Consider the following 12,440-nt stretch of genomic DNA (forward strand, 5'->3'; position numbering starts at 1 on the left):
AAGCAATATAAAAAGGGACTCAAAACGACAATTGACATTTGTCCCTGAAATTGAGGTACTGTACTTCGCTTAAAGCGTACATTAGCTGGAATTTTCCCCACCTGGTCAAAAGGCGCTAGCCACCAGCTAGCTCACAAGCTAACCGGGGCTTCTCTTAGCCGATGAACGGACAGCGGGCTCGTCCACGGCGTCCCCTCTTCGTTTGGGAATTTAAATAACAACATGGAGGTGTCCTGGAAATTGTGGCATCCAGGGACGATACATTTTCTGGGTGTAGGGATAGCTAGCTGACCGCGCGCTGTAGTGGTAGTAATTAATTAGCAATCGCGCGGGATTGCCGCTGATGTTTATAGGCGCTATTTAGCGGGGGATGCTAAAGTGCTTCATCGGACATCGTTTGACCCGCGTCCCAAAAAAATCCGGAAAAATGAAATATTAACGACTGTTTGACGCTATATCTATACAACTGCGTAGCCTACTACATAATTATCAGTTTTTCGCACATGTTTAGCAATTACCTTAAAACAATAATTTATTCAGAAACAAATCTCGAAATGCACTTTATAGTCTTGTTTTCGAATCCGTTGTAATACATTTTATTTCAAGCGCCTTGCGAGGAATGGTTAAAATGACAAGAACTCATTTTTGCAAATACTTCTTGGCATAACTAGTCACACTCGATACCCCCCCCCCCCCCCCCCCCACCCCCCCCAAAAAAATGGGGGCGAGGGGATGCAAAAGAAAGATAACGTTGCAATGATATGCGATTGTTGTGAGCCGGATGGTGTTGTTTGAAGACGGGTACGGAGGAGAGGAAAGGAGGGGGAGGCTCCTCAGGCTCCACGCAGGCTGCCGTAACGCGAGCTCACGCAGCAGGCGCATCGGAACACACAGATCTGACGCAAATATCCTCCGTTGCACGCTTTGACAACATTTTTCATGGTTGCGCCTGTTTCTTCTTCCTTCTCTAAGGAGAAAAGCCACACCAGCGCGTATACGGAACCAGAAGCACGATCATCCTCTCCAGCCGACTGATTATGGTCATGTTGCAAGGTAAGATGCGGGAGAACGTGATCACTGCAAAACTAGAGATGGTGTGATTTTGTATTTTTTTTTTCCCTCTCTCTCTTATTATTATTATTTTTTGTTTTTTGTTTTTTGTTTTGGATGTGTTCGTGTCCTCCATCGGTCCACGTTGCACCGTGAGCATCTCGAGTAGAAATTGTCAAGGAGGCTATATAGCGCCGCGGATGTTGTCATGCACGCTGCCATTCCTTCAGATGTTGGAAGGAAATAGTGGAGCAAATCAGAGCGATTGGCCAAAAAATGTTTCAAATCAACAAAATCAATACAATATGAGAGGGGGCGTATGCGGTGTATGTGCAAGACGCGTACTGGTCTAGACACGGATGCAAAGGAGGGGGGGGGTGTTTTTTTTTGGGGGGGGGGGGCGGGGGGGTGTAGAGGGTTGCACACACTGTACAGTGTGTGCATGAGTGAGGCCTGCAGGCTGCATTCATAACAATCATGTGATGGCGGTGCCTAAACATGACATAATTGGAAGTTTAGTTAACTGGCCAATCCATTAGGTACACCTCCCCATTCAATATGCTGTAAAAAGAAAACACGTCCATAATGCTCCATTTGGAAAATTACTTTAACGATATGATTGTAATTGTGGCTAATGGTTATACTTTGCAGTGGTAGGCAAGGTGTCATTGAGCTTGGGGCTGCAGGGCCCTGAAATACAAATTATCCATTAAAGTAATAATAATAATTTGAGTGCCTCACAGTACAGGCGTCCTGGGTTTGAATCTTAGCTCAGGTGTTCTCCCTGTGATTGCATAGGTTTTCTTCGGGAACGTCCTCCCACATTTCAAAAGTGCGCATGGAGGTTCATTGACGACTAGTCTAAATTGTCCATAGGTTTGAATCTCAGTGTAAATTTGAGACAATTACATGGAAATGAAGTAGTTAGGACAAGTTGTTTTCTTTTGTGTACTGTACGATTATTTGACAATATGCAGATGGGAGCTCATAATATCATGCTACTTTTTTAATAGTTTATTGACTGTTTTAAATATGTGTCCTTATGTGTTAATGAAATAAACTGTAGGGGCAGCCTAGTGGTTAGCACGCCTGCCTCACAGTTTGATGGTTACAGGGTAGACGGCGCCTCTCATCCAAAGTCAGCTGGGATAGGCGCCTGCTCACCTGTGACCTCAATGAGGACAAGCACTATAGAAGATGAATGATTTGCATGTACATATGATGCTTAAAAAGCATAATTATATGGTACATAATATTTTGTGACATGTACAGTATAACAACGGATGCAATAGGTAATAGAGGTTGCGGCATTTTTTAGGGGACCCCATGACCACGTGGCCAATAGGGATCCTCGTCCTCCTTCATTCAACATTGCTAGCAGTTGATGCTAATATTATGGTTACCTTTTTTTCTCTACGTGAGAAAGTCACAATATTAGAAACAGCTCTCATTAGGATGCAGTGCAGTGAACATATTAAATTAACACCCAATCCAAACGGAGCATTATTTTCATTTAGAAAGGCAGACTTTTTTTGATATTGGATCGCAAATGAACGTTAAAAACGTCAGTCCTTTACTCACGGGTGGCTGCCATGACTGTGGCCCGATAGGCGGATGATCAGTCATGAATTATACATTGTCCATAACCTCATTCGGACGTAACCTTCATTTCCTGTCCCCTGATTAGACGGCCTATATTAAAAACTGAGTCAGATAGCACCCCTCCCACCCCCGCATGGCCCACTTCCTGTCGGTCCTTGGGAATATACATGAGCTAATGTTAGACTCACAACAACATCGTATGAAGACTCATTTCATTTATTATGACAGTATCCTATTATACCAGGGTTGGACAGGAAATGATGTTGATTATGTCAAAACACATCTATATTGAACTGATATATAAGTGGCTTATCAGTTTTAAGTCATCTTACCGTACAGTAATAAGACTGGAGAATAGATTTACACACACAGGACACTTCATTAGGTACACCTATACAATTAAATGTGATCCAGTACAAGAGTTGCGTTTCTGAGCCGCTTTTCCTCACAATTTAGAGACTTCAATTAACCTACCTTTTGGGATGTGGGATGGAACCGGAGTGCCCGGAGAAAACCCACACGGGCACAGGGAGAACATGCAAACTCCACACAGGCGGGACCGGGGCTTGAACCCATGTCCTCAGAACTGTGAGGCAGACGCTCTAACCAGTCGCCCGCTGTGCCGCCGCTTTACAAATGTTGTAACACATTTTGCTGCACATGGGACAAAATATTAGAAACGCCCCTCAGTAATAGTTATGGGCCTGATGATGCACAACCACAAAAATACGCGGCCATCTTCTTTAGCAGTGATTCTCAGAATGTGTATGTGGGCTCCCTCCAGTGGTATGCAAAAGAATCACTGCTTCAGCACTGTTTAGTTGTTAAACTAACCTCAGAAGTGGAAGGCAGATGTGCTAACCACTAGTTCACCGTGCTGCCCAATACACGAACAATATTTTTAAATTAAATGCATAAAAGACAGTGTCAATCAAATTCAAGAATTTAGATTAATCTCTTGTATAAATGCTTATTAGCTTGAATCGTTTTACTGAATGTTTCAGCATGTTCAAAGTAAAATCTGCCAGTCCACTTTACCGCCACCTATCGGACTGGAGTGGAACAATTATTTTTTTAAATTTTTAAAAAAAAAATTATTAATTTTTTTAATCAAGCGAATCAGTCAGACATATTTAGGAGTGTTCGTGCTTGGCAGAGGTCTGCGCTCTACTGTGTGCCATTCTATAGTGACTGTCACTTCTCATTTCTGAGTCCTTCAACCCGAAGAGAGGAGATTACTGTGCTCATCCTCTTTAATAGAGGCCTGAAAATAACCTTTCTCAGCTATTTCCCCTGGAGGTAGTTGCCCCTGTTGAAGGGAGGGCGATATACTCACTAGACCAGCCTGAAGTCTCAATGAGACTTGCACGTGTCCATAGGTATTTTGTTCTTCACTTTTTGGTCTAAACTGCTCCAGCTGTCTCACGTTTGATAAGTGCCAGAGCGCACGTTTCATCTCTCCATCCACAGCTGTTCAATCAGATTTAGATCAGGGCTCTTCAGATCAGTCTAATGTTTTGTTCTAACCCATTCTTGGGTGTTTCTAGCTGTGTGATTTGGGTCTTTATTCCGTTGGAGGACCCATGGCCTGCAACTGAGATTGAGATTTCTGACATTGTAGCCTGCATTTTGTTCCAGAATGCCTTGATAGTCTTTCGCATGTACTGTAGCAAAGCAGTCCCATAATGCAGGAATACCAACAATTTTGCCTACATACGCATCTACTGTGCTGAAACATATCAATGACAACCACTTTAATCACATCATAGTCGACTACAAAGAATCTTAAGTCGTTCAACCACTATTTCCTTGGCACAAATATGGCAGCAAAGCAGTATTTTTGCCTAAATGAAGCTCCTCAACTCACTCCAGTGTAGTTCCTTGGCACCAGGAAGCCACAAGGTGGTGCCAAAGTAATAATTTTGTGGCTCCAATCTGTGGAGAGTCACTATACATGTGTTTTGTCAGGGCCATAGATGACATTGTCATCATGTGGTGGATGAAATACACGCCCAAAACGTGTCCCTACATTTATTTTAAAAAGTGTCATTGAATCACTTAGCTGGAAACAAATAGTGATTCCATCACTATACCGGGCCCTCGCCCGTCTTCACCGCCTGTTTTCGCCATGAATTAATGATTGAATGGGCGAGTGCGACGGCTTAAAACTTTAATGAGCTGCATGTTTGGCCTCTTAGTCAGCGGGGCCGGACTGTACGTGGAGGAAATGCACGCGTGCGCCCCCGCTATATGTGCACACCTCCTGTAAATGCGAGCGAGTGTGCGGGCCTGGAAAGAGAACAAGATATAAAGATGGCTTCATACAAAACTCCCACAGGACTTTTTGGGGAAGTGTAATATGAATAATTTAGAGCTTCTGCATTTTTTATTGCCATTATCATTCAGCTCAGGCGTTTCGTCGTCAATGATAATACACACATTGTACATTTCCATTGCAGCAACCTTAGCACGAGCCTTCAAATTCTATTATACAGTCAGATTAGCTGCTTTATTCATTATTCACAGCTTTTACCCCCGCTTCGTCAACGTCATATTGTTTCGAATAAGAACCACAAAAGTCAGCGATCAACACTAATATTCACCCTTTTCTGCCCGGTTACTGCGATCTTCGTTTTTTGATTGACGGATTTGCTGAAAGGATTTGTGTTTGCAGGCCAGGGCAAAGTTCACGGAACATGATTGTGTTCCGACCTTCGCTAGTACCGTATGTATAATACATACTCAAAGGAGGAACGTAATGCATCGCAGCTGCCTGACTGACCTGACTCATACAAATGCGCTTTTAAAGGAACCTTCCACCATTTTTATGGCAACTTCCTGTTCACTCAGTAAAAGCACCAATGAGCCTTTTCTTCTGTTGGCTTTAGAGGGGTGTTAAAGAATAATATTGGAGCTGCACCTTCCATTACCTGTTGCCAGATTTATTGAACATTATGTGAACAAAAACGGCTTGTGTGTGCGTGTGTGGCTACTTTCTCACACTCAAGCAAAGTAATAAATATCTTTACAGTCAAATCTTAATTTTAAACTTTTTTTTTGGGGGGGGGGGGGGGGGGGTGCAGTTACATGAAAACCGCACACATTGAATTTGATTAGTTTGGATATTTATTTCTTTTACATTATACATTGCACCTAATAAGCACCTTTATGAACACTGAAAATTGAAAATTGTAACCCAAAGTGATTGCAGTACGTGAAGTCTGTAATTTTTTGTTTACGTGAGTTACTTTTTCAACATTTATAATTCTAACATGATAATATACTTTTATATACTTATATACGACATATATATTTCTTCACTGGTTGACGGGGAGAAATTCCATGGTACTGCTGTGTGGCATCCACTTTGAGTTACCAAATATGGTCGCTCTACAATTTTTGGAATCAAATTATTTGTGTTAATCGTTTCAGCTCTCATATCAATAAATTAGATTATCGCTGAAATGTTCATTTATTTCGGTCATTCAATTCCATAAGTGAAATGTGTGTATTAGATCGACTTCACAGAGTGAAATATTTCATGATTTTATTTGATTTTCATGATTATAGCTTACAGCCAATAAAAAAAACTTGAAACTTCAAAAGAAATTTGAATATTACATATGAAACAATCAAAATAAATAATGTAGAAATTAAGTAAGACCTATGCCTTCTGTGTTTAATGAATCTGAAAATATGACTTTTTGAATTGAACTACTGAAATTAGCAATGGCATATTGAGATTTATTGACATGCACCGGTACATTTATAAACAAGATCAAGTCTAGTATGGAACACCAGTCATATATTTCATATTTTTGGTTTGGTTTCTGACATTTGAAAAGATGCTTTTCATCCTTTGCCTCATTTTCCAGGTTCTTGTGACCCCATGTGCCTCGATCCTAATCTGAAGTCCTGATCCATCTTAATACTTTGGCCATCGCGTCCACTGAAAGGATGTGAGCTGTGTCAGAAAACGGGAGACAAAAGCAATAAGTCCTGGGAAAAGTGTGATCGCATGGCCGCTATGGACGGACGGCTCCACTGATACCAGACTGCGCCGGCTTTCTTTGGACGTGTAAGTGTTTGAAAACATTTGAATAATTGACATGTGCAGCAGACGCTATTATCACAGCCTTCGTTGTAAGTGATGCGTCATGTCTACCGAAGCTTCCCTGCCGTGTTAAACGCCGTCAGGGTGTCTCCCTCTCATTTTTTATTTTTTTTTAATAAACCAAGAATGTCTTCCATATAGCCACTTACTCTACAATATGTGTGAACCAGCAAACAAGACATTGATCCCTTCACATCTCCTCCTCCCTCTCATCCCCCTCCCCGTTGCCGCACTTCACTGGCAGGTTTGCACTCCAGCTCCATCTACTTCTTATCTCTATCTTTTTTTAAAAAACACATCTTTGTTCTCTCTCGCCTTGGAAATGAGAAGAAGGATCTCTTTATAGAGGCAGCCACTTGTTTGTGAGAAGATATGGATCGGTGCGCAATGTGTGGATGCAGTACTGCTTGACTCTGTGGACTTACCTCGAATTCAATTCATAGATTCCTCACAAAGGCAGTTTTGACTTGGAAAGTTATGATTGCAGGTTTTTTTTTTAAATTGGCCATCTAATCCACACATCAATGCAAACACGTTCTTAAACAGTGTAATCTACGTACACAATTAGATACCACAAAAGAAGTACAGAAACATTTTAACTTACAACTTAATGGACATTTTCGTCTTCAATGAAGTTAACATGCATGTTTTTTGGACTGTTGGGAGGAAGCTGGAGTAACCAGGGGGGAAAAAACACACAACCATTGGGGAGAACATGCCAACAAGATTCGAACCCCGAACCTCAGAACAGCTAGGCGGATGTGCGAAGCCCTACTTGTTTATTGTGAACAAAAAAAAACAACAACAACACGAAAGGATACACAGAAGCATGAATCACTCAATAAAAAAATCGAATCAACATTACTCTTTAAAATCATTTCATCTTTAATATATAAAATGCAATACAGTTCAATGCAAAATAACTTGTCTGATCTACCTCATTTACATGTACAGTAATTGTCCCCTTCACAAATTTAATCCATTTATCTATTATTTAGCTACACTAGCGGGGTGAAAAATGACAAACAACTCTTGTTTGATGCATTGTAGTTCTACACTAATACTACACTAATAAACATACAGTATTGTTAAATTAATTTGTGGAACACTCCGACTGGATCTTATTAGATCTCCTTGTGGTGAATGTAAATGTCATTAGTGTATGCTAAAGCGACAAACTAACATAATACACCTAGCGAAAATCAGTCTCCATCATGGCGGCATTGGAATTAAAATGTTTGGAGTGTCTGCTGATTACGACCTCGCCGTGAATTGTTTTATTGCCCTGGCAACATGCATTTAATATGCACTTAATGCCTTCTTAATGAAAAGGGCATAACATTGGATCCAGATTGCGTTACTCATAAGTCAAGAAGGGGTGACAAAGTATCTGGCTCCAGGTGTGATTAGATGCAATTTCACATCAAGTACTTACTCGTAAGTAGTCCATAAAACCTTAAAGGCTCATTGCACCTTTCAGCCCTCGTAATCAGGGTTTGCGTAGGGATTTACTTAGTTGAACCTTTCAATGAAGCAACCCTTTTGCAGTGTCAAAATTCTGCCACGCTGTTTTTCTGTTTCTAATTTGCACTTTTGAGGAGCTTTTTTTTTTTTTTGGGGCGGTGTAAACCTGTAGAAGGTGTAAACATCTTATTACTTTAGTAGGATTTAAAGGAGATTACCTGCCATTACTGTATGTGGAATTAACATAAACAGCCATAGAACATGAGCCAGTAGAAGAATAGCAGGATAAATTAGGGTGAAAAAGTAAGTTAAAAACAATAGATTCTATATCATTTGTACTACTTTGCACCATCGCATGATGAACCTTAGGAATGCGTTACCATTTACATCGAGGCGGTGAATTTCGTACGATAAACAAATAGTTTTTCCACGTTCTAATGAGGCTCGACATGTTTAAGGTTAAACATGCTTATCGCTGGAAAGCACTGATGACAAACAATGCGTTTAATGCAAATTTTAAGTGTGATTAAAGTTCCTTGACGTTGATTTAAATCAATATTTAACTTTATTCATGATATTTAAATTCCGCAGCATACATTAGAATAATGACTCGCTTGTATCAGCATGTGTCTTATGTGTAAATGACATCATTATGTATTTTTTTTCTTTCCTTCCTATAGCTCCATTATTTATAAGAGCTGTTTAAATGAGGTCCAGAGGTCAGCATGGAGTCAATTTCATCATGCTTTATTTTAAATATGAAGACTCTTCACACTGGTGTTTGCATAAAGACATACAGTAAATCTGCACTCAAATTAATATTTTTTGCAATAATGAGCTTTGGGCTGGTGTTCTGAGAGGTTAAGTGTGTGTGTAAGTGTGTAAGGGGAAAATAAAAAAACCTCTCTCGCCTTTAGAATGGATTAAACATCTCAGGATGTGGTTTTGACCTCAATATCTTTTCACCACCATAATGAAGGCAGAGCTCATCTGCTTGTCTTGAGTGGCGCAGGAAGAATTAGCCTCAAGCTCGGAGCAGCTTGCCGCACGTTTGTTGTTCGCCTTGCATCATGCGCGGATGGGACGTTCTTCCATAATTTAATTCACAGGAGTCGTTTCATGCCAAGCTGGAAGTAATTGCATTAGTTCTCACTGATGGCCAGCCTGAAGAGACTTTTCCTAGTTTAAAGCAACAATATGTAATAATTGTAGCTATAAAATAAAAGCTACAAGATCATTGGCTTGGTACAATGGCTTATAATTCGGAAAATAACGCATCTCTGTTGTTGCCAAGATCATCTTTTTTTTAAATTGTCAAGTGAGTGGCTTAGTGCAAGTGTAAAAAGGGGGGGGGGGGGGGGGGGGGAACTTGCAAAAGGTAGGTTTTTATAAGCAAGTTCAACTGAAAAACGAAATGTTCCTCAGACTTTTTAATACAGTACCAATAATGAAAACATTATTATGGGTTTATGGAGACACAGGCTGTCCCTTGGCCTTTGTTTTTAGTCTTAGGATGCAAGCAAATAAATTGAGATACAATCGTGCTTTCGAACCCTGGAGTTAGATGGCGGCCATCATCAATCCACATTGTTTTCCTTGCAGTGGAAGGACAATATCAGTTGGTGGTGCTCATGAGCCATTAAGATGGTTTGGCAATTGCCAATTAACCCCACAGAAGATGAACAAATACCACCAAAAAAATTTGAAAAATACATAATAATAATAAATAAATAAAACAAACAAGGCTCAACAGCTGGCTTCTCTAACCCACAGCATTTCCACACTTTTAAAAATATTTTTTTTTTTTAACATTTCCACCTTGGCAGAGTCTTCTGATCACTGTTTAATTTTCTGAAAATTTCCTTAGGAAACTGAACTGAGAAATTGGGGAAATATATGTAAAGTCGGACTCTATCTATGGGAATTATTAGCATGAACAGGAATTAACATTCAGTGGGTGGTTATTTCCCGGTATACAGAATGCACGTTACAATATACAAAACTAATAATGAACATTTTCTTTTGACATATTACGTGCATTTAAAGTAACGTGGATTTTAAATTGGAAAAACAATGTCCAATTTTATTTCATAGCATTAGCCTTCTTGACACATCCTCCTCTTTCCATTCCTGCCTTTACACTGTATAGCTAATACAGTACACACTGTAGATGACAGGCAGTGAGCAGTGACCCGCACGTATGCGAACTTGTGTCGGGTCACCGAGCGCCCATCGCACGTGCAGGCTGGTTCCGGTTCAAATGCCGACGCGGTCAGCGCCAAGGGAGGGAATCCACCCACGCCCCGACACGTGGCCTCGGGCTGTGGGAACACAGCTGCACAGGCGTGCATACATGTGAGATGAGAACATGTGATGTCATATCTTGTAATGGCATGCACAATGGGTTTGTGATGTTTATAATTCATCACGCATAATGGGCCTTTTCATGACTTAATCTGGACGATGTAAACCAGGGATGGGGACCCCGCCTGCCGAGTAATTCTAAAAACAGGCTGTCGAAGTGATCGTCAAACATTAGATGGTGTAAACTTGCAGTGAAATATCCCCCATTTTTTAGTATCCTGCTTCCAAATGGGGCTCATTTGGACGAGTTCCCCAATAGAAGTAGGAGGCCTGCAATTCGTCTAAAATTTCTGCTTCGAATAAGAATGGCCGACTTCCTGTTCAGGTTCAAACGTGGGTCCTTGAGACTTCTTCTTGTTATGATAGACATAACCACCCAATTTCATGTCAATTTGGTGAAACTGGTCCAACTTTCTAGGAGGTGCTACTCAAAGTAGTAATTGGTGTCAAGGAAGTATGTTGAAGTGATACATCTCGACGGAGCGACTAACACGTTTGTATGTCGGAGAGGAGCTTAGTTTAGCCTGGGTTGTTAGTGGAAGTTATTGGAGTCCTTTTCTCGTGGATGTGCACATGCACTTCCGGTGTATTTGTTTTTTTTCCTCTGAAAATCTAATAATCTGTAAACCGTTCATTTTTAGGGATAATGTTGTAAAATGAGTTTGAAATGATATCATTGTGATATGGGATCATAGTTTGTGGTATATTTAAGCTTTAATCTATTAATATAGGCAGTTATAAACATTTGTAGTGAGTGTGTTAATTACTCACGTATTCTTTTACCCTACATGCATTTTCCCCAGAATAAAAGAGCTTCCAACAATTGGTGCATTTTCAAAAAGTCTACACATAACTGTATAAATCCCAAAAATTTTGTAATATTAAAAAGAAAAAAAAAAAAAAGGACCAAATTCAACTTTTCAAAACCTTTTCCATAATTAATGTGACCTATAACCTGGATTACTCAACCCCCCCCAAAAAAAAAAAAAAAGTTTTTCAAGAATGAAAGTAAAACTACACAACTGTGATTAATGTGGTTGTACAAGTGTGCACACCCTTTTATATATGGAACGTGGCTGTGTTTGGAAATAACAATCACATTCAAACTCCTGCCACCATTTAAAATGCCTTTATTTAACACAAAATAAATTCCATCTGTTCTAGTAGGCTTTTTCTGACATTATTATTATTATTATTATTATTATTGCTTTCTAGTATGCAGAAGCCTGAAAGCTGCGCTTTGCGATAACACTGACTGCTTTCGCAAACTGTTCATAATTCCCTCTAGCCGCAGTTGCTTCTGAAAAAAAAAAAACAGTTCAAAAGCATGATGCTGCCATCACCATGATTCCTTTGGTGACGAGCAGTGTTTTGGAATTATGGCCAAAAGGTTCAACCTTGATTTCATTGGAAAATAACACATTTTCCCACGTGTTTAGGAGATTTTGTGACTGATAAATTCTGAACACAGGGGTGTGTACACTTGTGCAACCACATTATCTCAGTTTTTTTTCTTTCGTTGAGTTGTACAGGTTATAGATCACTTTAATGGTGGGAAAAGTTTTGAAATAATTGATCTTGGTCTCATTTTTTTCCATGACAAAAGCCTGCCATTTGAACAGGGGTGTGTCGACTTTCTATATCCACTGTGTGTCAGCATGCTCTCATCTCCGCATCAGTGCGCCCTAACACTCGAACACCCCCGCCCCCCGGTCCGTCCTCGTTTGTCGTCCGATGACACTTTGACACGCGGCTGACTTTCCTGCAAGGGGCCCGCAAATGCGTTTATGTGAAAGCCCCTCAGGCTTCTGCGCAAGGCGCTCTCTCAAACCTCACAAATTAGGCC

At 40.4% G+C, this 12,440-nt stretch overlaps 1 protein-coding gene across 2 annotated transcripts in view; it reads left to right on the forward strand.

The window, feature by feature from the left end:
• Positions 1 to 728: 728 nt before the first annotated feature.
• The window catches only part of LOC133485939 (receptor-type tyrosine-protein phosphatase epsilon-like), a 29,886-nt gene continuing 18,174 nt past the window's right edge, over positions 729 to 12,440 (forward strand). For both annotated transcript variants that reach the window (XM_061790380.1, XM_061790381.1), the window contains exons 1-2: positions 729 to 1,053; positions 6,528 to 6,730. The gene's annotated coding sequence lies outside the window, so the exon portion shown is untranslated. The remainder of the gene's footprint in view (positions 1,054 to 6,527; positions 6,731 to 12,440) is intronic.

Source organism: Phyllopteryx taeniolatus, chromosome 11, assembly GCF_024500385.1.
Source record: "Phyllopteryx taeniolatus isolate TA_2022b chromosome 11, UOR_Ptae_1.2, whole genome shotgun sequence".
Classification (NCBI taxonomy): Eukaryota; Metazoa; Chordata; class Actinopteri; order Syngnathiformes; family Syngnathidae; genus Phyllopteryx; species Phyllopteryx taeniolatus.